At 36.4% G+C, this 16693-nt stretch overlaps 1 protein-coding gene across 2 annotated transcripts in view; it reads left to right on the forward strand.

Annotated features, from left to right (window-relative positions):
* AFF4 (AF4/FMR2 family member 4) overlaps positions 1 to 16693 on the forward strand; it is a 96420-nt gene that overhangs the window by 46939 nt on the left and 32788 nt on the right. The window lies entirely within an intron of this gene.

A 16693-nucleotide genomic window follows, 5' to 3' on the forward strand; every position in this document is an offset into this window, starting at 1 on the left:
AATCTGAAACAGGTTCCAGGCTCTGACCTGTCAGCACAGAGCCTCATGTGGGGCTCGAACCCATGAACTGTGAGATCATGACCTGAGCCAAAGTCAGGCACTTAACCCACTAAGCCACCCATGTGCCCATTGAATCGCCATGGCACCCTGTGGAAAATAAATGGACCATAAATGTGAGGGATTTTTGTGTACTCTGAGTTCTTTCTCACCAATCTGTCTATTCTAATGGCAGTGTCACTGTCTTGATTACTATAGTTTTGTAGTACATTTTCAAATCAGGAAGTGTGAGTTTTCTAGATGTGTGTGTGTATGTGTGTGTTTGCTTTGAGGGCTTACAACATCACATATCACAATTATGTTAAAACAATACATCATTTCACATATAGGTTAATTGCCTTGCCTTCCAACAGTTTAACTTCATTTCTCTCTTTTTATTCTTTCTGCTTTTAACATACATGTTGCTTAGCTATATGTTATAAACTTCACAATACATTATTATTTCTTACATTTTAAACAGTTGAGTATGTTAAGTGACTTTTTTGAGGATTAACGATGTCAATAAACAGCACATATTTTAAGTTTGATATTTGACTTAGATATAAACCTGTGAAACCATCATCATAGTCAGTATAGTTAATGGATCAATTACCCTCAAATGTTTCTCTTCACACTTTTTAAAATTTTATTTATTTGTTTAAAAAAATGCTTATATTTATTTGAGAGAGAGAGAGAGCGCGCACAAGCAGAGGAGGGACAGAGTGCAAGAAGGAGACACAGTCCAAAGCAGGTTCAGGCTCCAAGCTGTCAACACAGAGCCCAGTGCGGGGCTCAAACCCATGAGCCATGAGATCATGACCTGAGCCATAGTGGGATGCTCAACTGACTGAGCCACCCAGGCACCCCTATAAATTTTATTTTAAATTCCAGTATAATTAACATAGGTTTATATTAGTTTCAGGTATGTAATATAGTAATTCAACAGTTCTCTACATTATTCAGTGCTCATTATGATAAGTATACTCTTAATTCCTTTCACCTATTTAACCCATCCTGCCTCTGGTAAGCATCACTTTGTTCTCCATATTTAAGGGTCTGGGTTTTTTGTTTTTGTTTTTTTGGTCTCTTCTTTGTTCATTTGTTTTCTTAAATTCCAAATATGAGTGAAACTGTATGGTATTTTGTCTTTCTCTCACTGACTTCATTTAGCATTATGCTCTCTAGATCCATCCATGTTGTTCAAATGGCAAGATTTCATTCTTTTTTATGGCTGAGTGACATTCCATTATATGTATATACCATCTGTTCCTTATCCATTCATCTGTTGATGGACACTAGGGCTCTTTTCATGATTTGGCTTTTGGAAGTAATGCAGCAGGATACATAGGGGTGTGTGTATCTTTTTAAAATTACTGTTTTCATCTCTTTGGGTAAATACCCAGTAGTGTGATTATTGGATTGTAAGGTAGTTCTTTTTTTTTTTTTTTTTTTTTTTTTTTTTTTTTTTTTTTTTTTTTTTTTTTTTTTTTTTTTTTTTTTTTTTTTTTTTTTTTTTTTTTTTTGAGGAGCCTTTGTACTGTTTTCCACAGTGGCTCTACCAGTTTGCATTCCCACCAACACTGCACAAGGATTCCTTTTTCTCCATATCCTTACCAACATGTGTTTCTTGTGTTTTTCACTACCACCCCTGGGGCTGGCTCCTCTCTCGCCAAGGCATGCGCACACATGGCAGCAGCTTCAGTCTGGAGAAAGTCATGCACTTCTGAAACCTCCAGTCTTTAGCTCTAAAGCTGTTTGCAAAGTGGAAACTGGACCTCTCCGTATTTCTTGTTCCCCAGTCCCTGGTCTGGAGAGGTTTCTCTCTCTCTCTTTTTTTTTAAATTTTTTCTAATATAGTGTATTTATTTTTAAGACAGAGAGAGACAGAGCATGAGTTGGGGAGGGGCAGAGAGAGAGGGAAACACAGAATCTGAAAGAGGCTTCAGGATCTGAGCCATCAGCACAGATCCTCATGCAGGGCTCGAATTGATGAACCGTGAGATCTGACCTGAGCTGAAGTTGGATGCTTAACCGACTGAGCCACCCAGGCACCCCTGGAGAGGTTTTTCTCTTGTACTGACAATACCGCTATCCACAGCTTCTCTTTCTCTCCCTTTTGTCTCTCCACAGAGAAGGATCCCTCCCCTCCATGCCCACAGGTTTTATCTCCCCCAGTTCACATACACACACCTCTGTCCCGCCAAGCTGCCTCCGTCTGCCTGTGGAGATATTTCTGTCGCTCCACAGACTGATTTTATGGATGTTCCAAGTGTTCTGACCTCCATAGTGCTGTTTGAGGGATGAGGGCAATCCCCGTCCCCCTACTTCTCCACCATTTTAACTCTCCTCTTGTGTTTCGGGTTTTAGGCATTCTGACGGGAGTGAGGTGATGTCTCGTTGTGGTTTCTATTTGCACTTTTCTGATGATGAGTGATGTTGAGCATCTTTTCATATTTCTGTGGGCTATCTGTATATTTTCTTTGCAGAAATGTATGTTCCTATTTTCTGTCCATTTTTATTTGGATTGTTTGCTTTTTGGTGTTTTGAGTTGTATAAGTTTTTTTTATATATTTTGGATACTAACCCTTTACTGGATATGTCCTTTGCAAATATCTTCTTCCATTCAGTAGGTTGCCCTTTTGTTGATTGCTTCTTTTGCTGTGCAGTTTTTTATTTTGATACAGTCTCAGTAGTTTATTTTTACTGTTGTTTCCCTTGCCTTAGGAGAAGTGTCTAGAAAAATGTTGCTATAGCCAGAGTCAGAGATATTACTGCCTATGCTCTGTCCTTGGATTTTTATGGTTTCAGGTCTCACATTTAGGGCTTTAATCCATTTTGAGTTTATGTGTAATATGCAAAAATGGTGTGAAAGTGGTCCAATTTCATTCTTCTACATGTAGCTGTCCAGTTCTGCCAGCACCATTTGTTGATGAGACTGTCTTTTTCCCACTGCATATTCTTGCATCCTTCTTTTGTTGTAGATTAATTAACCATACAGTCATGGGTTTATTTCTGGGTTTTTTATTCTGTTCCATTGGTCTGTGTGTCTTTTTTTGTGCCAGTGCCATACTGTTTTGATTACTACAGCTTTGTAGGATATCTTGAAGCCTGGGACTTTGATACCTCTAGTTTTGTTCTTTTTCAAGATAGCTTTGGCTGTTTGGAGTCTTGTAGTTCTATACAGATTATAGGATTATTTGCTTTAGTTCTGTGAAAAAATGCTATTGGCATTTTGATAGGGATTGCATTACATCTGTAGATTGCTTTGGATAGTATGGACATTTTAACAGTATTCTCTTAATCTATGAGCATGGAATATCTTTCCATTTGTTGGTGTTGTCTTCAATTTCTTTCATCAGAGTTTTGTAGTTTTCATAGTACACAGTTTTCACCTCCTTGTTTAAGTTTATTCCTAGGTGTTTTATTATTTTTGGTGCAATTGTAAATGGAATTGTTTTCTAAAGTTTTCTTTCTGCTACTTTATTAGTGTATAGAAATGCACCGGATTTCTTTCCTTTTTTTTTTTTTTTTTTTTTTTTTTTTTTTTTTTTTTTTNTGTATAGAAATGCACCGGATTTCTTTCCTTTTTTTTTTTTTTTAATGTTTATTTATTTTGAGGGGTAGAGAGGGTGTGAGCAGGGGAGGGGCAGAGAGAGGGAGACACAGAATTGGAAGCAGGCTCCAGGTTCCGAGATGTCACCACAGAGCCCGATGCGGGGCTCAGACTCATGGACCATGAGATCATGACCTGAGCTGAAGTCAGATGTTTAACTGACTGAGCCACCCAGGTGCCCCAGCCACAGATTTCTTTATATTGATTTTGTATCCTGTGATCTTATCAGTTCTAGTAGTTTTTTGATGGAGTCTTTAGGGTTTTCTTATATAGTATCATGTCATCTTGCAAATAATGAAAGTTTTAATTCTTCCTTACCAATTTGGATGTGTTTTATTTCTTTTTCTTGTCTGATTGCTATGGCAGGACTTCCAGTACTATGTTGATTAAAAGTGGTAAGAGGGGACATCCCAACTTGTTCCTGATGTTGGGAAAAACTTTCAGTTTTTGAAAGTCACCATTGAGGGTGATGTTAGCTGTGGGTTTTTCCTGTATGGCTATTATTATTTTGAGGTATGCTCCCCCTAAATCTGCATTGCAGGAGATTTTTTAACTGTTATTTTTATTTCTTTTTTTAAATGTTTACTTATTTAATTTGAGCAAGAGAGTGACTGTGAGTGAGTGAGGGGCAGAGAGAGATGGAGAGAGATTTAATCCCAAGCAGGCTTCCCGCTGTCAGCACAGAGTCTGACATGGGTCTCAATCTAATGAACTGTGAGATTGTAACCTGAGCCAAAATCAAGAGTCAGACACTTAACCGACTGAGCCACCCAGGCACCCCAGAAGATTTTTTTTTTTATCATGGATGCATGTTGTACTTTATCAAATGCTTTTTCTGGATGTATCAAAATGATCATATGGTATTTATCCTTTCTCTTGTTGATGCACCCCAAAGGTTTCCTTATGATCCTTCCTTGTACTCTCTACCCTTCTCATCCCTAGGCAACCGCTAATCTGATTTCTGTCACTCTACATTAGTTTGCATTTTTGAGAATTGTATATAAATAGAATAATAATATATGTACTCTTTCTGACTCTAATTTCTTTCACTAAGCACAATTATTTTGAGAGTCAACCACATTATTGCATGTAAAAATCATTTTTTATTGCTAAGAAGTATTCAGTTTTATAATTATACCACAGTTTGTTTACCCATTCACCTACTGATAGACTTTTGGGCTATTTCTGGTTTCTAGTTAAAAATAAAGCTGCTGTGAGAATTTGTGTACAAATCTTTGTATGGGCACATCCTTTTATTTCTCATCAGTAAATACCTTTGAGTATATGGTTGATGTACATTTAACTTTGAAGAAACTCTCATACTGTTTTCCAAAGTGATTGAACTATATTGTATTTCTACTAGCAATATTTGAGAGTTTCAGTTGCTTCCCATACTTAACCAAAGCTTGGTATGCCCAGTGTTTTTAAATTGTTAAATTTTACCTTTTAGCAATTGTGTAGGGGTGCCTCATTGTGGTTTTAATTTGTATTTCTCTAGTGACAAATGGTGTTGAGCATCTTTTCATGTACTTGTCTGTCATTTGTTTATCTTCCTTGGTGCACTTTTAAAATCTTTTGCCCATCTTTTATTGGATTGTTGTCCTCTTCTTAGTGAGTTTGAGTTTTTTGTATTTTCTGGATTTAAGTCCATTATCGGATATGAGATTTGCACATCCCTCCCCCCCCCTTAAGTAGCTTCCTTTTTCATTCTCTTAACTATATCTTTTGAAGAGGAGAATTTGCTAGTATTGATGAATTCCAATTCATGAGTTTTTTAGTTTACAGATCATGTTTTTGGTGTCTAAGAAATTTTGCCTAACTCACATTCTCCTATGTATTTTTTTTAGACTTACAGTTTTAGGCTTTACATGTAGGTCTATGATCCATTTTAAAGTAATTTTTATACATGGTGACAAGGTATGGATGAAAATTTATTTTTTTGTGTATAGATATCCATTTCCATCATCATTTGTTTACACTTCATCTTAGCCAAAAGGCTAGGAAGAGATCATCATTTGTTTGAAAATCTTGTTTCTCTGCATGGAATTGCCTTAGCAATTTCAGTTGACCATATATGTGGTGCATTTATGACTGTGTTCTATTTCATTAATTTGTTTATCATGGTATCAATACCACCCTGTCTTGATTATCTGACCAATCAATAACATAAAGCTATAGTGATGTAAATCCTCCAATTGTATTAACATTTTTCAAACTTAATTTGATTTTTCTACGTTCTTTGCATTTTTATATGGATTTTATAACCACCTTGTTTCAGCATAAAAGTCTTCTGGGGTTTTGATAGAGATTGCATTGGATTTATGGATCAATTGGGGGAGAATTGACAACAATATTGAGTGTTCTGGCCCACGAGCACTTATCTTCTCTATTTGGTTAATTTCTCATTATTTTATAGTTTTCAGTATCTAGGCCTTCCTCATCTTTTATCAGAATTACCTCTAAGCATTTCTTTTTTTAATGCTATTAAAAATGGTATTTTGTTTAAAAATGTTCAGTACATGTGGGGCTTCTGGGTAGTTGGTTAAGCATCTGACTCTTCTCGGTTTTGGCTCTGGTCATGATCTCACAGTTTCTGTGCTGCATTGACAGCAGGGAGCCTGCTTGTGATTCTCTCTCTCCTTCTCTCTGCGCTCCTCCCCACTCACTCTGTCTCTCTCAGAATAAATAAACTTAAAAAAATTTTTAAGTAAACTGAAAAAAATTTTTTTAAATTTATTTATTTATCTTTTTTAATGTTTATTTTTGAGAGAGAGAGGAGAGAGAGAGCCATTCAGAGTGTGAGCGGAGGAGGGGCAGAGAGAGGGGAAGACACAGAATCTGAGGCAGACTCCAGGCTCTTGAGTTGTCAACACAGAGCCCAAAGTGGGGCTCGAACTCACAGATCATAAGATCATGACATGAGCTGAAATCAGATACTTAACTGACTGAGCCACCCGGGCACCCCAACATAAATAAACTTAAAAACCTGAAAAAAATTTTTTTAAGCATATGACTTTCCCTTGCTAGTTTATAAAGACACATTTTATTTATAATTTTATTTTTTTTATCTTGAAATCTTGATAAATGTATGTAGCTCTAGTAACATTTTTGTAGATACCATAGAATTTCTAATTAGGCAGTCATGCCATGTGTGAATAAAGGGTGTTACAACTTTAGTTTCAAACTGGATGCTTCATTTCTTATCCTTGCTTTATTGCACTGGCTAGAGCCTTTAGTACAGTGTTGACTGGAAGTGGTGACAGTAAGCATTCTAGCCTTGTTTTTCATTATAGAGGGGAAAGTATTCAGTCTTTCATCATTAAATATGACTTTAGCTGTGAAATTTTCATAGATGTCACTTATTTTATTAAATTGAGGAGGTTCCCTTCTATTCATATTTCCCGAGTGTTCTTTAAACAATTTTTTTTAATGTTTTATTTATTTCTGAGAGAGAGAGACAGCATGATCACGGTAGGGTCAGAGAGAGAGGGAGACACAGAATCCGAAACAGGTTCCAGGCTCTGAGCTAGCTGTCAGCACAGAGCCCGATGTGGGGCTCGCCCATGAACCGTGAGATCATGACCTGAGCCAAAGTCGGATGCTCAACTGACTCAACTCAACTGAGCCACCCTGGCACCCCTGGAGTGTTCTTAGCGGTAGTGAATTTTGGATTTTGTTCAATGTTTTCTTTGAATCTATTGATATAATCATATGATTTTCCTTTTTTGGTTTGTAATATGGTGAATTACGTTGGTTAATTTTAAAAATTTAAACCAGTATTGCCTTCCTGATAGAAACTTCACTTTGTCATTATGTATTATTACCTGTTTTATAGGTTGAATTTGATTTTCAAAAACTTTAATTTTTAATTTTTTTAATGTTTATTTATTTTTGAGAGAGAATGAGGGAGACAGAGCGTGAGCAGGGGAGGGGCAGAGAGAGAGGGAGACACAGAATCCGAAGTAGGCTCCAGGCTCTGAGCTGTCAGCACAGAGCCCTACGCCGGGCTTTAACTCAAAAACCGTGAGATCGTGACCTGAGCAGAAGTTGGATGCTCAACCGGCTGAGCCACCCAGGCACCCCTTCAGAAACTTTTAAAAATAATTTTTACCAAAAAAAAAATTTTTTTTTTTACATCTATGTTCTTGATCTGTGATTTTATTATTATGTCTTTGTCTAGTTTTGGTATCAGAGTAATGCTGGCCTCATAGAATGAGTTGGGACATAGCTCCCTCCTCTATTTTCTTGAGTAGTTTTCTTGAATAGTATTGGTATTATTTCTTAAATGTTTGTTAGAATACACCAGTGAAGCCCTTTGAGTTTTGGGTTTTCTTTATAGTACAGTGTTTAACTAAATATTATATGTGTCTAATAGATCCAGGGCTATTCATATTATCTGTTTCTTTTGACTGTGTTTTGGTAGTTTGAATTTTTCAAGCAACTTGTTCAGTTTATCTGTTCATTGTCAAAGTTGTAAAATTTATTGGTATAAAGTTTTTGATTATATTCCTATGTAACAATTTTTATATGTCTTATGATATCACTTCTCTTATTCCTATTATTGGTACTTCAATTCTTCTATTTTTCTTATGGCTTGAGGTTTTTCAGTTGTATTGATCTTCTAAAAAACTGCTTTTTCTCCTTCGTTGTTTTTGGGTTTTGTTGCATTGATTTCCATTGTCATCTGTGTTACTTTCTTGTTCTGCTTTCATTTGGTTTTATTTATACTTATTTTAAAAAATATTCTTAAAGAGGAAGCTAAAGTCATTGATAGGAGATCTTTCTTACTTTCTAATATAGGCTGTTAGTGATAATTAACTTCCCTCTATGTAATGTTTTATTTGCATCCCACACATTCTGAAGTGTGTTTTTACTTTTATTCCAGATCAAAATGTGTTCTTATTTCCTTTTTGATTTTTTATTTATTCTATGGATTATTTTTACCTGTCATTTAGTTTTTGAATGTTTGGAGTTTTTCCCTATATTTTCCATTACAGAATATACTTTGTTACTTATGGCTTAATTCCATTGTGGCCAGAGAACGTACTTTGTGTGACTTGAATCCTTTTACATTTATTACAACTAATTTAATGGCCCATGAAATACGTTTTGTAAAAAGTTTTCTCCTGGTAAAAGTTTTGTGTACATTTGAATATATATTTTGCTGTTGTTCCTTGGAATGCTTTATAAATGTCAATATCAGGTTGGTTTATAGTATTAGTTCAGTTTTCTACGTTCTTATTCGTTTTAATTCTACTTGTTCTGTCAGTTATTGAGGCATATAGCTAACTAATCTCCAATAATTTGCAATTTATGATTTTGAATTTTCCCTTGTTCATTTCCTTATACTTTTAAGAAGTTCTTTTTTTTTTTTAGGTGCATAAACATTTGGGATTGTTATTAATTCTAGATGAATTGATAACCTTTATTGTTAAGAAGTGTCTCCTTTTGGGGCGCCTGGGTGGCTTAGTCGGTTAAGCGTCCGACTTTCGCTTAGGTCATGATCTCGCGGTTCGTGGGTTCGAGCCCCGCGTCGGGCTCTGTGCTGACTGCCAGCTCAGAGCCTGGAGCCTATTTCAGTCTGTGACTCCCTCTCTCTCTGACCCTCCCCTGCTCACGCTGTCTCTCTCTCTCTCTCTCCTAGAAATAAATAAAACATTAAAAAAAAAAATTTAAAAAAAAAAAAAGAAGTGTCTCCTTTTAATTCTCATGATAATCTTTGCTATAAAATTCACTTTGATGTTAATATAACCAGTCTAGCTTCTTTTTTTAAATTCTTTTTTAAACATTCATTTACTTTTGAAAGAGAGAGAGAGAGCATGAGGGGAGGGGCAGAGAGAGAGAGAGAGAGAGAGAAGATCCAAAGCCGACTTTATCCTTTGAGTACAGAGCCAGACACGGGGCTCAAGCTCAGAAACCCACCGTGAGATCATGACCTGAGCCGAAATCAAGAGTCAGCCACTTAACCGACTGAGCTACCCAGGTGCCCCTGGAGAGCTTCCTTTTAACATTTCTTTTATTGATTTATTTAAAAAAAATTTTTTTTTAGTGTTTATTTTTTGAGACAGAGACAGAACATGAGTGGGGGAGGGGCAGAGAGAGAGGAAAACACAGATTCTGAAACAGGCTTCAGGCTCTGAGCTGCCAGCACAGAGCCTGACGTGGGGCTTGAACTCACAAACTGCGGGATCATGACCTGAGCTGAAGTTGGACGCTTAACTGACTGAGCTACCCAGGCGCCCCTTAACATTTCTTTTAATGCTTGTCTGCTTGTGGTAGATGAATGCTTTCAGCTTTTATGTTTCTCACATTTTAATTTTACCTCTTTCCTTAAGGTATTTTTGCTGATTATAGAATGCTAGGTTAAAGATGTTATCCATCGTCTTCTGGCTTGCATTGTATCTGCAATGTCCTTTATTGCCTTTTTTTTCCTTCTTTGGATATAAGGTGTCTTTTTTTTCCCCTTCTGGCTGCTTTTAATATTCTTTTTGTCTCTATCACTGATTTTAAGCTGTTTCGTTTGAGCTATCTTGGGTCTTTTCATCTTTTTTTGTTCCCCGGGGGGTTATTTTTAGCTTCTTGGAGCTTTGGGTTTATAGTTTCTATCACATTTGGGAAATTTTTGCTATTATTTTCTCAAGATATTTTTCTGTATTCCCTCTTCCCCTTTTCTGCTTCACTTCTAGGACTCCAGTTACATGTATATTAGACCTCTTGACATTGTTCCATAGGTCATGAATGCACTGTTCTTTTTTTTTTTTCAATCTTTTGTCTTTTGTTGTTTCATTTATGGATAGTTTCTATTGTTAAATTTTCAGTTTCAGTAGTCTTTTGTTCTGTGGTGTCTAATCTGTTAATCCCATTTAACATATTTTTGATCTCAGACATTGTGGCTTTCATGTCTGTAGATTTGATGTTTCTATGTTTGTTTATTTGTCAAGCATATCTTTATTAAGTTCTTACTATGCTCCACGTGTCAGATTTCACAGTGTATTTTTTTATTGCTGATATAGACACTTTTAGTTAGAAAGCTGAGGGTAAAAGAATGATTGCAGAGGCCCAAAAGATATTGGAAATGATGAACATATAAAAGAAGATTTTCTTTTGAGATATTGTCTGTAAAAGGGAGTAGAGAAATGTGATGGTGCCAGGAAGGGTATAGTGATGTAGTCAGGTGAGTATTTTTATGAGATAAGGATTTTATCTATAAAATCTGCACTGATCATAATGTTTTAGTAAAAAAAGGAAAAACAAATGATACATGGGAAAGACAGAGGGCAAACTTAGGAAATCTCCACAAGAGAGGTTAAGATTCAGTGCCCTGAGAGAGGATTAGCTTTAGAATAGAGCACAATTAGGCCTTTCTTTGTCTAGGAAGGAAAGCAGATTAGATGGATATAGTTGGAGATAGGTTGGTAGATTTTCCAGTGAGAGGTTGAAGCTTACTAAAGCTTTTGACTGCCCTTGCACATATTTACTGTATGTTTGAAATCCCTCCTGGCAGAGTAATAGGTACGTCAAGAGGCATCACATTGAATCTTTTTTTAAGTTTATTTTATTGAGAGAGAGCATGTGAGCTGGGGAGAGACAGAGAGAGGTGAGAGGATCTCAAGCAGTCTCTGCACTGTCAGCACGGAGCTGGATACAGGGCTCAAACTCACGAACCATGAGATCGTGACCTGATCTAAAATCAAGTTGGATGCTCAACCGACTGAGCCACCCAGGCGTCCCTAGCATTGAATTATTTAGATGTTACCCTTGTTAGCAAACACAATTAGAATAGTATGTGCCAAAGCCTAGAATAGTTCAGTAAATGTTTGATTTACTGAATTTGGATATAAATACTCAGGTAACATGTTTGAAAATACTTCATTTAGCTACTTAGTGATCATTGCTTTGGTTGAGTTGCTTTTACAAGTCAGGTTTTGCTTTTTTATAGTTCATCTCGCTCTCTGAATTTTCAGTGAATACACCTTTGTATGTAATACAGTTTAAAGCTTTTTACAAAGCTTTTATAGGTATTCATTCTCTATGTATTAACCATATGAACTGGGTCCACTGAGAAAACAAAAGGGAGAAAGTTTTGATATTTACCGATTTTGGAGATGGCATCCTTAGGATGATGGCACCAACTGGGCTTAGAAGGAAACGTATAAGGATGCCAGAAGCACCAGAAGGTAAGGAGCACCCAGGAGGGAGGATTTGCATACTCATTAACAGATCTGAAAGAGCAGTTCACTTGTGGCTGGTGGTGGAGGAGAAGTTGAGTTTAGGAATATATTTGGAGAGCTGATTTATTAAATCCATATAATTTACTTAAACATCCTTGATCTGTCCCATTTAAAAACAGCACAACAAATACATGCCTTATTCCATGTTATTCTCCAGCCAGTCCTCCTCTTTAGAGTTAAACTTAAAGAGTGGTTCATGCTTGCAGTCTGTATTCTTTCCTTCACTTACTCCTCAGCCTAGTCTGACCTTGCTTTTATATCTGGTTACCTCACCAGAACCATTTTCATTACTACTTCTAGTGGCCCATTTTGTAAGTCCAGTTAATGTTCTTTATTTTCATCAGGCTTCTCATGAGTATTAAATATTGTTTTAGCCTGTTTCTTCCTTGTCTCCCACTGTACGTTGCTCATCCAGTTACTCTGCTTCTCGGGCTTCTCCTTTTTCTCCTCTATCTTTGCTTCTATCATTAAGTTTTCCAGGCATTGTGATCAGTGCTATACGAGAACACAAAAGAAGAAATATGTTTTGCCTCAGGCTGCCCACCATTCAGTTGTGAAATTAAAATAATAAAAAGAATAAAAAATACAACATGTTAGTGTTTAAGTGGACACACAGTTATGTGCTCCGTTCTTTGTAGCCTGTACCTCTCTACGTAGGTGTTCCACAGATTTTTATCTTCATAACAGTTTTTATCTTAATTCAGACTGTGTTTGAATTCCAGATACATATATCCAGCTATATACTTGACAGTTCTTAGATGTTGAGTTTCAGGTGCCTTTGAGACATCTTCCAGGGAGAACTGATTCTCCCTGCTAGTTCCCAACCAAAAGGAAAGTAAAGAGAAAACAAGCATGAGCCTCTTTTCCTGTTGCCTGCCTTTATGAAGCTAGGAAAGCCTTGTTGGAATTATGTTTGCCACTTCCCTCTCTGTCACACCCTATAAACTATCACCAAGTCCTAAGGATTTTACCTCTTTTAATGTATTCTAACTCCATTCATTTTTCTCCATCTTTATTTTTGCCACTGTAGTGAGTCAGTGGTCTTCAGAGTGAAAAGCATATGCTCCAGCATTGTGTGGTATTGGAGGTTGGCGTCTGAGGAGACGGGGATGAAAACTTTATAGTTATTTTTTAGTTCTAAAGTTCTCTATTTTTAAGTCTACAAAAACAAGATCAAAGTAGTATTGCTTCTCTTGATCTGAATGGCAGTTGGTCACATTTTACTTCTCAGGTATTCCAAGAGAAGTCTAGGTCTTCTCATTGTGGAAAAGTTGATAGACTTGCTCCCATTCATTTGCTCTTACTGGCTCTAGTATATTACATTTGTAAATGTGCTTGGTTAAGATGATTTACACAGTATATTAACTGGTTTTAATTAAACTAATCTTCACTAATGCACAAGTGGCTTAAGAGATACACCTGCAGTGAAACTGCCGAGTGACAGTAACACTGAAATGCATTTCTGAGCAAACGAGAACATGACAGAGCTGAGTGAGGTGTGTCTGCTTCTGGTATGAGCTCTTTATCTGCCACTGTACAAAGTAGACACAAAGATCCCATAAACAGAAAAGAAAACATCCAGATTATCAACATTAGGTTGAATATGGGTTTATGTTATTAATCTTGCTTTTTAGTGTATAATGTACCTTGAGATAGTCGTTAATGAAACTATGAAAGCATCATGATTCATTCCAACTGGTATTTTGAGTTGTGTGATAATTCAATTTAGTCTTTAAACATACAGGTTTAGTAAAATTGTATTAAAAACCTATTTTGAAGTTTCTCCCAGTGTTCTATATCTTTATCCAAAACGTGGTCCTTCTGCTCTAGTGAAAAATGATTGATATCCAGTAAAGAGCAAACATAGGAAAAGGCACTTGTCAGGAAATACTGTTGAGACAGGCTTAGAAAGCAAAGCTGAAGCTTCAAGAAACAAATATTTGAATAAATTATTCAGTGTACAAAGTTAGCTCTATAGAGATGGATGAAAGTGCTGGTGTTTCTAGTCATCTTTTTGTTAGATTCTTTTCCATTTATAAATTACTTGAAGAGCTACTTTTTTTGTGCATCAAAGAAAGATATAACAGAGACCATATAAATCCTAAAGTATAATATAAATAATTTATCTCCTTCCCTCCCCCTTTTTTATGGAGTATATAGTACTCCCGAATCTTTTACACTGACACACAAGTTTGTATCTTTTGCACTGACAAAAAAAATTCACTGGTTTAATGACATAAGTTACCTCATGTAAAAATGAGTTATATGACCTCCCTCAGCCTCCTTCCTCAGGCCGCAGCCCTCCCTCCTGCAAGTCCCCAGTTTTTAAAACAAAATTTTTTTACATTTACTTATTTTTGAGAGACAGAGACAGAGCACAAGTCCGGGAGAGGCAGAGAGAGAATGAGGCACAGAATCCAAAGCAGGCTCCAGCCTCTGAGCTATCAGCATAGAGCCCGACGCAGGGCCCTAACTCATAAACCATGAGATCATGACCTGAGCCGAAGTCTCATGGTCAACCAACAGCCACCCAGGCGCCCCTCAAATTTTACTAAACAGATGTAGTTGTATATGTATTAAATGTAATCTATAATGTCTGCATGCTATATGATTTAGGTTTTCAGGTCTTGGGTCTCATTTTTTACTACCTTTCTGTACTTTTTCCCTCTTGTGGGCTGCCTTTAAGTCCTTTTCACTAGCCATGCTCCCTATCTTTTCTGGCCTTTACACGTGCTGTTCTCTCTACCCTGAACACTTACCCTTCCTAATTTACTTCCTACCTACACTTCAGATCTCAACCTAAACAGTACTTGCTCAGGGAAGCCTTTATTTATTTTCCTGGCTAGATCTGGCTCTCTCTTTCTCTTTCTCTCTCCTTTTGTCTCTTACACGGTCATTCACATGCTGACAGACACAATTATAAACTCTTATATAATACTGTGTATGTTATTTACCTTTCATTGCACTTCTTACAATTGCCATTTTACCTTTATTTGCGTGAATAGTTGCAGAGATAGTCATTAACATTATTCAGAAGAGTGTTAAGCTCTTTGAGTACAAGCCATTTTTGTGTTTTTCCAGTACTTAGATATATGAATGGACATCATGTCAAAGAGTTTGGGTTTCATCCCTAGGAAAAACAAAGAGCCATTGAAGGCTCTATGAGAAAAAGTAGTGATGACTCATATTAGGATTTGGGCTTTAGAAAGGCTAATTGGAGATTATTGTTGAGTGAAGGAGAAAGATTAGAGCTAGAAAGTTCCATTAAATGCCCTTTGCAGATGAAAAAATGTGAGGACGTGAAGTCTTTGCAGCGTAGATGGAGGTGCGATGGTGTGATGTAGTAGATGTTATGGGGACGGAATCCACTGGACTTTGAAGATCAGTAGACTGTTGTCAGAAGTGTGAGAGAAAGTTGAAAGTTTGGGCTATTAACATTTAGATTCTTAACCAGGTCAGTGAGTATAAGATAATTGACAATTCAAAGGGGTGGACGATTATTTGCAACTTCAACATAAGTTACAGGAGTAACCTTGGTCACTGCTCTACTGACAGGTTTTTTAATAGCTTTATTGAAATATAATGAACATCATGCCTTTCACCCATTTAAAGTGTACAATTAAATGGTTTTGAGTATATTTACAGATGTGTGCAACCACCCTAACAGTAAAAATTTAGGGCATTTTGATCATCTCAAAAAGAAATTCCCTGTTCTTTATCTATTACCCACTTCCCTCTGTCTCCTTCCCAGCCATATGAAACCGCTTATCTACTCTCTGTCTCTATAGATTTCTTTTTCTGAACATTTCATGTAAATGGAATCATACCATATTTGGTCTTCTGCAACATTCTTTAACTTAGGATACTGTTTTTAAGGTTCTTCCAAGTTATAGAGTGTATCAGTACTTCTGTTTGCGGCCATATATTCCATTGTATGGTTATATATCACATTTTACTTATAAATTCATCAGCTGATGAACATTTGAGTTGTTTTGAGCTTTGGGCTTTTGTGAATAATGCCGCCACAAACATGTGTGTACAAGTTTCTGCGTGGACATAATGTTTCTTTTCACTTGGTTATGTACCTAGGAGTAAAATTGCAAGGTCAAATGGCAGCTGTATGCTTAATCATTTGAGGAACTGCCAGGATGTTTTCCAAAGCTAGCTGCACCCATTTACATTCCTCCTAGGCTTTCATTTTTCTCTGCATCCTTGTCAATACTTGCTGTTATCTTGTTTTTGATTCTAGTCATCCTAATAGGTGTGAAGTATTATCTCATTGTGGGTTTGATTTGCATTTTCCCCATGACAAATGTTGTCAAACAACATCTTTTCATTTGCTTATTGACCATTTGTATGTGATTCTTGACCATTTTTATATCTTCCTCAGAGAAATGTCTGTTCAGATGCTTTGCACAGTTTTTCATTGGGTTGTCTTTTTATCATTGAGTTGTAAGAGCTCTTTATATATTGTAGATAGCAGTCTCTTATCAGATACATAATTGGCAGATATTTTCTCATTCTGTGGGTTGTCTTTTCACTTTCTTGATGTTGTCCTTTGAAGTACAAAAGTTCTTAATGTATCTATTTGTTTCTTTGGTGTTTTTCGTGTCATATGTAAGAGTTCTTTGCCAAATCCAAGATCATTAAGATTTGGCTCTAAGTTTTCTAAGTTTTGTAATTTTAACTCTTATATTTAAGTCTTTGATACATTTTGAGTTTTGTTTTGTTTATTGGCTGAGAGGTAAGCATCCAACTTCATTCTGCTTATGGCTAGTCCATTGTCCTAACACCATTTGTTGAAAAGACAGTT

The sequence above is a fragment of the Hyaena hyaena genome, unplaced genomic scaffold (genome assembly GCF_003009895.1).
Source record: "Hyaena hyaena isolate Hyena2069 unplaced genomic scaffold, ASM300989v1 scaffold_978, whole genome shotgun sequence".
Classification (NCBI taxonomy): domain Eukaryota; kingdom Metazoa; phylum Chordata; class Mammalia; order Carnivora; family Hyaenidae; genus Hyaena; species Hyaena hyaena.